This window comes from Vigna unguiculata, chromosome 4 (genome assembly GCF_004118075.2).
Source record: "Vigna unguiculata cultivar IT97K-499-35 chromosome 4, ASM411807v1, whole genome shotgun sequence".
Classification (NCBI taxonomy): Eukaryota; Viridiplantae; Streptophyta; class Magnoliopsida; order Fabales; family Fabaceae; genus Vigna; species Vigna unguiculata.
This window is the reverse complement of record NC_040282.1, coordinates 17,663,582-17,672,426: the sequence shown is the minus strand read 5'-3', so window position 1 is coordinate 17,672,426 and position 8,845 is coordinate 17,663,582.

Sequence of the window (8,845 nt, the reverse complement as noted above, 5' to 3'; positions counted from 1 at the left end):
AAGTGAGATTATATTTAGTTGGTACCGTGAGATTTTTAATATAAATAATTAACAAATGATTTGTATAAGTTAAATAATCAAGAAGAAACTATTAATATCGTAAGTTTTACATTTAAATAAACTTAATAATTTATGATAAGATTCAATAGTTGACCTTAATCATATTAGTTTTTATTAAGTTAAAATTTTAATATTTATACTATTTTTTATCCCATATTTGTTAATTTATGTGGTTATTTTATGGACAATTGAATATATTATTTATTGTAAGTAAAATAAATAAAAATAAAAGCATATTATGTTATACTTATAATTTTGTAAAAAGAAAAGCAATTTTTACATTTATATGATTTTGTAACATAAAGATGTTAATTAGGACACCAAACAATAATACATTACATGATGGTTTTCAGTTTCTCTGTAGTTGTTTATTTTTTTTAATCAATAGATGTATTTATGCTATAAAAACATATCAATGAATTAAAAAAATGTTTAAAGTTAAACAAGAATTTACCTTTCAAATATTATATCCATTGAAATATGAAATAATGAAAAAGAAAACAATAACAAAACAAGGGAAAACCCAGAAGAAAAAGAAAAACCCAAAAGTACAATATTTATGGTATGAAAAAGAATAAACAAAATTATTTTTAACATGTTTTTATATCACAAGTTCAATAACTCTAATTATAACAAAATTTAATTAAAATAATTTTGTAAGCATAAAAATCAATTAAGAAGATAAATTTAAAGGTTAAACAAGGACCAAAATTTGTACTCTATTTGCGCCGTCAAATGTAATAAAAGATATTTTTCCAAGCTTCTAATTTGCTATGTTGATTTCACATTGACAAAAACGTGAAAGAAAAATGTGAAATGTTAGTGCATCTAAGAGAGAAATGGGATCAAGTCAAGGAAGCATAGGGAACTATTGTGGACTGTGATGATTTATAACAATTTGAACATCGTATTTAAGCTTTTGAAGTTGTTTTTTGTCAATGGTCTATCTTTGTTGAATATGTAGGTAGTATTTGGTTAATTCCACACAAATAAAATTTTGTTAAGGCATGGATATATAAGTCAATGCTCCTAAGTAATATAACAAGTAACATATATGACCAACTACTTAAGAGAACAAGTTATGTCCATTGATAATTGTTGTTTTCCTGTGTAGGGTTGGTGTTGCACATTGGAGTCAAAAGAGGATTCTTTAAACCTGGATAGGAGACATGTTTTTTGTTGGGGTTCTATTAACATGATAACCTTGTAACACAATTCAATAAAAGCTTTATGTCAGCATAGTGTCCATGTCATAGGTAATGTGTTTAATGTATCAATATATAAAAAATTGCAGGGTTTGTATCAAAGTATGCTTTACAATATATTGTTGAAGAGCACGATCGAGCTAAATATGTTGGGTTAGATAAAGCACATTGTCCTTGTACCCTTAGATGTACTCTGGGTAGCATAACATTATAGTTAGTGCATGTGATATGGACACGATTAAGCTTTAAAGATATTTCATCTGATTATTGTTTAACAAAATTGTCTATTCAATAAGAGTTTGATGTGATCCTAAGTTGTAACATCCCTTTCGAGATGCCACGTGTAATTTATAAATCGTCAATACTTCCAAAAACATAACTTTGATACCATCACTTGAAAGTGAAAATTTCAAAAATTTTATTTCAAAAACTTTATTTCTTCAACCAAAAAAGCAACATTTTAAATCAACCAAACCAATATAAGTCATCAAAGGAAAGTTATTACAAACCCTTCCAATTCAAAATAGACTTTTACTAAAGTCAACTATTACATCTTATTAAAATGACAAACCATTTGATTTCCAAAAGCTTTCTCAACGAGCTTCTCCCAACTATGTTTCTCCGAATAAAGGGTAAGCTAACCAAATAAAACATCATACCACATTATATTGTCAACATCCAACTCACCTTGCATTATCACAATATATGCATAACCTCAATCAAGATAATAACCTATCACATTTTCCCAAAACCACAACATGCAATCATCAACATATTACTAAACGGTATGATATTCTCTCATAACCAATCACTCTACCTTTCCTCCGCAACAATGCCTCTTGGAAAAGACCTTTCCCCTATGTTAGAATTATTACTTCTATGTAGTATCATTAGCCCTATGTATAGGGTGTAGAGTGTGGGAAACCTCCTCCTATTGTATCTAGTTCTGCACCTAGGGTCCTATTGTAGTATGTTAGTTTTCCATGTACGCTTGTATCAGTTTTTCATTATAAATAAAAGAAAGCGAGAGAGGTCCAATAAGCCCACTAGTCATAAATTGTTCAGTTTCAATCTCAAGTTAGTATAAGAGTGGGTTGATCCCGTTCTGGTTTCTGTCTTGTCCTGTCCACCATCATTAGTCACCATCATTAGCAACTGTCTAGCTTGGTTCGTCACTATCTGAAGTTACCCACTGTTGTTTTAATTGTCCATCACTATTGTATGTCAGTCTATCGTTGTTCGTCCCCGTAGATTCGTTCGACGACCACCGGATCTGAATCACCTCTTCGAGTGATGGCCAACCTCGCGGGTGCCGAAGGCCAATTTGCTGCTACGCGTCGCTTCACACTCCGCTGCAGCCAGGTGCGTGTCCTTCACACGCCGCCTTCCCACCGCCATAACTTCGTCACGACACCATTGTAGGGATTGTCGGAGCTTCCTCTCTTTCTTCAACCTCCTAGAAACTTGTTTGCGTAAGGTCTCAAAGCCTGCCTTATGGAAATCACCCTAGGGTTTAGGGTTTCTCTTGCTGTTTTTTACCTCTGTTCATTATACTTCATCTCCCTGATTCGAAATGGCCACTACAAGTGGTATTTCATTTTCCGAAAGCCTTTGCATTACTTCCGAGAAACTAAATGGCCAAAATTATCTTTCTTGGTTGACTGCCGTCGAAATGTGGTTTCTTAGTCAAGGACATCACGACCACCTTGAGAAAGATGACAGCCACGTACCTATCAAAAAAGTTGAGCATTGGAAACAAGAAGATTTCCAATTATGTGCTCTATTGTGGCAGTCGATGGAACCACGACTTTTGATGTCCCTCTAAGCCTTCAAAACATGCCACTCGTTTTGGAAGAGGGCTCAAAATATCTATGCAAATGATATCCAACGCCTCTATGATTCGGCAAATAAGTTAGCATCTCTAAGAATGACCAACCTTGATATGATCTCTTTCATGAATGAAGCCCAATCTGTTATGGAAGAACTGCGAATGTTCTTGGCAATCAAATCTCTAAATGAAATTAAGAAAAAGATTGATAAGTATTATATGGTGATGATCCTCTGCGTTATACATCTAGACTTTAATCATATCAGAGATCAACTTTTGACCACTCATGAGGTCCCTTCCATAGACACTCTAATCTCACCCATGGTTCGTGTCCCAACACCTCAAACCCTAGAGACTCTTGCTCTAGTAGAACCATCTGTCATAGTTGCCAACCGAGGAAGAGAAGGACGTGGCACCAGAGGCGGAGGACGTGGAGGTCGAGGGCATCCTTAATGCACCTACTGTACAAGAATAGGTCACACCCAAGAAAACTACTACTCCCTCCATGGATTTCCTACCAAAACGGCCAATGTCTCTAAGGCTAAAACTGTTGAATCCAAGTTCACTGAGGACGAGTATCAAAAGTATCTACGACTCAAGTCAAACAACTTGTCACAGTCATCTTAAGCTCTAAGTATATCAACAACTTGCCTCTCTCAATCTATGGAAGGTCAAAACTCATTGGTAATTTATTCAGGTGCTTCTGACCACATAGTAATACCTCCTTGTTCTCAACCATTTCTTTTCAAGAAAAACATCATTTTATAACCCTAGCAAATGGTTCTAAAACTTCCTCAAAGGGAGTCGGTCAATCCATCCTGTCTCCCTCTTTAAATCTAAAATTTGTCCTTTTTGTCCTTAAGTGTCCATTCAATTTAATTTTCTTAAGCCAGTTAACCAAAATGTTAATTTGTTCAATAACCTTCGACCACAAAATCTTTTATTATACATGAGCGTGGTTCGGGGAGACAAATTGGAGAAGGATATGAAGTAAATGGATTATATCATTTTGGATCTCGTCCACGAGTGTCATGTGTTGTAGTTGTCATGTGCTATAGTTGCTAGTCCTAAAATGTTACATGATCGACTTGGCCATCCTCATATATCCAAATTAAAAAAAAAAATGTGTCTGAACTTAGTGATCTCCAAACTTTAGAATGTGAGTTATGTCAACTAGGCAAACATATTAGATCTACCTTTCCTAAAAGGTCTCAATCAAAGTGTAATGCTAGTTCTTCTATCATCCATTCTGATATTTTTGGACCTAATAATGTCTCATCTTTTGGTTTTAGGTATTTTGTTACATTAATTGATGAATATTCAAGATGTACTTGGTTTTATCTTATGAAAGATCATTCTGAATTGTTATCCATATTCACATCTTTTTTAAATGAAATCAAGAATCAATTCGGTCAAGTAATTAAAATCTTTAGAAGTGACAATGCCAAAGAGTACTTTTCATCTGCTTTGTCTATCATTTTGAGTTCACATGGTATCTTGCATCAGTCCACTTGTCCTTATACACCACAACAAAATGGTATAGCAGAAAGAAAAAATAGACACTTGGTTGAAACTGCTCGTACCATTTTGCTTGGTGCCCATATTCCCGTCCATCACTAGGGAAATGTCATCTTAACTGCATGTTTTCTTATTAATAGGATGTCATCTTTCTCTCTCAATCATAAGGTCCATTTCTCCATTTTGTTTCCAGATAATCCTCTCTTCCACATTTCTCCAAGAATTTTTGGTTGTGTATGTTTTATTCATGACATGTCTCCAAGGTTAGACAAGCTTTCTGCTCGCGCTATCAAATGTGTCTTCTTGGGCTATTCATGGCTTCATAAAGGGTATCGATTTTACCCTCCTAAAATCAAGAAATACGACATGTTTGCCAATGTTACATTCTTTGAACAGACCCCCTTTTTCTTTCCATTTGTTCAAGATATTCAGGTCATACAGTAGGTGCTCCCTACTCCAGTGGTTGAGTCCAATCTTTCCAATGCCTTTGTCAATCCAAGTCTTTATCAAGGTTCTCTTGAGCCATCATCTCCACCTATTGATACCCTTCAACACAGGACCTCAATGAATAGTCCAACTTTTTAAGAACATGATGAATCCCCCCTACTTCAGACTCTTCTCCTTCGTCTCTTGATACCATGACTCTTGGTGAAGTTGATTCAGGCTGGCCCATTGCTCTCAGAAAAGGTACTTGTTCCACTCGAAACCCATATCCCATTTATAATTTTCTTAGCTATCACATGTTGTTGCCTTCCTATTGTTCCCTTTTATCCTCAGTGTCTTCTATAGTTATTCCTAAATATGTAAATGAAGTACTTGATCATCCTGGATGGCGACAAGCCGTGATTACAGACATGCATGATCTTAAACACAATCATACTTGGGAGATCGTGCTCCACCCACCGGGCAAGAAGGTTGTTGGATGATGAAGGCTTGATCCCTACCAAGGATGATGGCCCATGGCACATGCTTAGAAGAAAGGGAGTTCCTTGGTCCCTTCCTTTGTTTTTATTTTCTTTACTTTGAGTTCCATAAAGTTGGCTTGGTTGACTATTTTTAAGTTGACTTGTTGACCTTGACTTTGGGTTGACTTGTTGGCTCAAAAGATTAGCTTAACCTAAAGCCAACATGTTAAACTAGCTTTATTTGTCTTGTAGGATAATCAAGAAGGTGGTGCACAAAGTAGACAAGTGGCACATGAAGACAAGCCCATGTGGGGGAGAGAGAGATGGAAAAGCTTTCTAGAAACATCTAGAAAGGATGACCAATGCCTTGGCCACCAAGAAGTCTAGAAACATCTAGAAGGAGCATCCACCTTGCTTTGGCCAAGAAGGCTTCTAGAATGTGTCTATGTGCTCCTTTGTTGACCCACTTTCTAAACTCTAGGTTTTGTTATTTGCATTGTAATCCTTTTTAGCTTATTTGTTTTTGCTAAGAGGCCCTAGACACTTCTATTTAAGGTGCCTCTAACACTTTTACAAGGGTAGAACATTTTGGAGAAATTATACACCTTTGTGTTTCAACCATTTGTGAGGTTTTTCCTCCTTAGGGAGTGAATAACTTTTAAGCCTAATATTGAGCCTAGACTCAAGTGGCGGCACACATCCACTCATCTTCAAGGTTGCCATGGCTTCTAGCCTAGCCTTGTAGTGGCGTGCTTTTCACATTTTTAGCATTCCTTTCCTTTCCATTTTATGTTTTCTTCTTCCTTTGTATGTGTATCTCGGGTTTTACTCTTTTTATATGTTTTCCACTCTTATTTTCTTTGAATCAATCCATCATCTTCTTCTCTTGAGCTTTGTGAAAGGAACCTTCACATCTAGATAGCATGTTATCTTCATGAATCTAATAAAGGAATAAGATAATCCTACATCATTTGGTATCAAGAGCTTTGGTTGTCCTTGTATGGTGTTTTTCATGTTCTAACCTTGTCTTGTGCATCTATCTTTGAATGGTCCAAAATCAACTTCTCTTCCATAAAAAAAAATAGTGTTGGTAGTAACGTGTGTGTTTTTAAAAAAAAAAATACTGCAACTAGCTCAAAGGTACAAAAGTAACGTTGTTTATATCAAAAGAAAATCATGTGAGTTTAGTTTCCAACAAAAAAAAGAATGAATGCATTTGGAGTTCTATGGAGAGAGTTATGATCAAATTAGTGAGCAAAGGTCAGAGTTGCCGAGAATACGAAAAATAACATTCAGGTTATGTCATGGCAATTTTTTCTTCGGTTTTGTGACTCTTTAAGCTCTTAAATGTTGTTGGATAACATGTCTTTGGATACTTAGTCATTAAGCTTCAAATCCATGAGTTTAAATGCATCATAGCATCATAGTGAAAGAGATCATTTTGTCTTTTACTGTCATACACCTCTCAGAAAAAGTGTTTTTTTAATAGTATATGTTGATAATATAACTATTACAAGAAATGATAATGTTGGAATATCTCAACTGAAGGAGTACTTGTGTAGACATTTTCAAACCAAGGATCTTGGAAGCCTTAAATACTTCTTGATTGAAGTAGCTTAGTCAAAAGATGGAGTTGTAATCTCTCAAAAGAAGTATGCTCTTTATATATTACGAGAAACATGCATGATTAACTGCAAACCAGTAGACAATCCTGTGGACCCAAATCAGAAGTTAACAACAAAAGAAGGTGAATTATTCTCCGATCCAAAGAGATATAGGAGGTTTGTTGGAAAGCTAATTTATCTCATTATTACGAGACTTGGTCTATTTTTTGCAGTTGGAGTGGTTAGTTAGTTTATGCAGGCTCCATGTCTTGGAAATTGGAATGCCATTATTCATATTTTAAGGTACCTCAAGAAAGCTTCGGGATAAGGTTTGCTATATGAAGATAAAGGAAATGTTCAAGTCTCGGGTATTATCATGCTGATTGGGCAAGCTCCCCTATTGACAAACGCTCTACTACGTGATATTGTGTCTTCCTTGGAAGAAATGTTATCTCTTGGAAAAGTAAGAAGCAAAATGTAGTGGCTCGATCAACCGCTAAAGCTGAATATCGAGCAATGACATCTATCACTTGTGAACTCATATGGGTAAAGCAATTTCTTTGAGAGCTTAATTTCTGTGAAATTCAAACCATGAAGATGTTTTGTGACAACCAAGTTGCTCTCCACATCGCATCAAATCTAGTGTTTCATGAGAGAACTAAACACATAGAAATTGACTGCCATTTTGTTAGGAAAAAAATGATGACCAAGGATATTTGTACTGAGTTTGTTGGGTCAAATGACCAACTTGTAGATGTGTTGACCAAGTCATTAAGGGGACCTCATATTGAGTTCATTTGTTCTAAGCTTGGTTCATACAATTTGTATGCTCCAACTTGAGGAGGAGTGTTAGAATTATTACTTCTATGTAGTATCATTAACCCTGTGTATAGGGTGTAGAGTGTGGGAAACCTCCTTCTACTGTATCTAGTTCTACACCTAGGGTCCTAGTGCAGTCTCTTAGTTTTCCATGTAACCTTGTTCAGTTTTTCATTATAAATAGAAGAAAGTGAGAGGGGTCTAATAGGCCCACTACTCATGCATTGTTCATTTTCAATCTCAAGTCCCTACTTTCCATAGACTTACAAACAACAACTCTACTTGCTCAACAAAGTCTTGAGTAAGAGCACTCTTGCTAAGCTCATTGATAAGTCCCTTATCTCTAGACTTTTTCTTAGCTAATTGCATTGTTATGGGTTGGTTTAAGGTGTTAATTAGGAGTTTTTAGCCTAGAATTAGTTTAGTAGGTTTCTAGTCTAGTTTTGCAAAAGCAATTTAATTAGATGTTTTTAATTCATCTTAGTGTAATCTTTAGAAGTACTGTTGGTATGGTCTAGTTTAGCTTGCAATATAGGTTCATAAATAGGTAATATCATATTAGTTTGGTCTTAGTTTGGAAACATAGGCTTAGAAATAGAGTTAGTCTAGTTTGTGGTCTAGTTTTATAAGCTTTTAAGAAGAGTTTGGTTGACTAACATCTATTGTGAGATTTTTTTGAGTTTAAATGCAGAAATAAAGATTAAGGCAAGCATTCAAATGTGCAAAGAAATCCATGGAAGAATCTGAATCAATCAAAATTTATTGAAAAAGGGCAGAGTTGACTTTTGTTGAAAAGAGTTTACCAGAGTTGACATAGTTGACTTTTTGATTTTCATGTCCAAATGACATGGCACTTATGGGGAAGTTTTAGAACATTAAATCACATTTGTACTGGTCTTGAAAGGA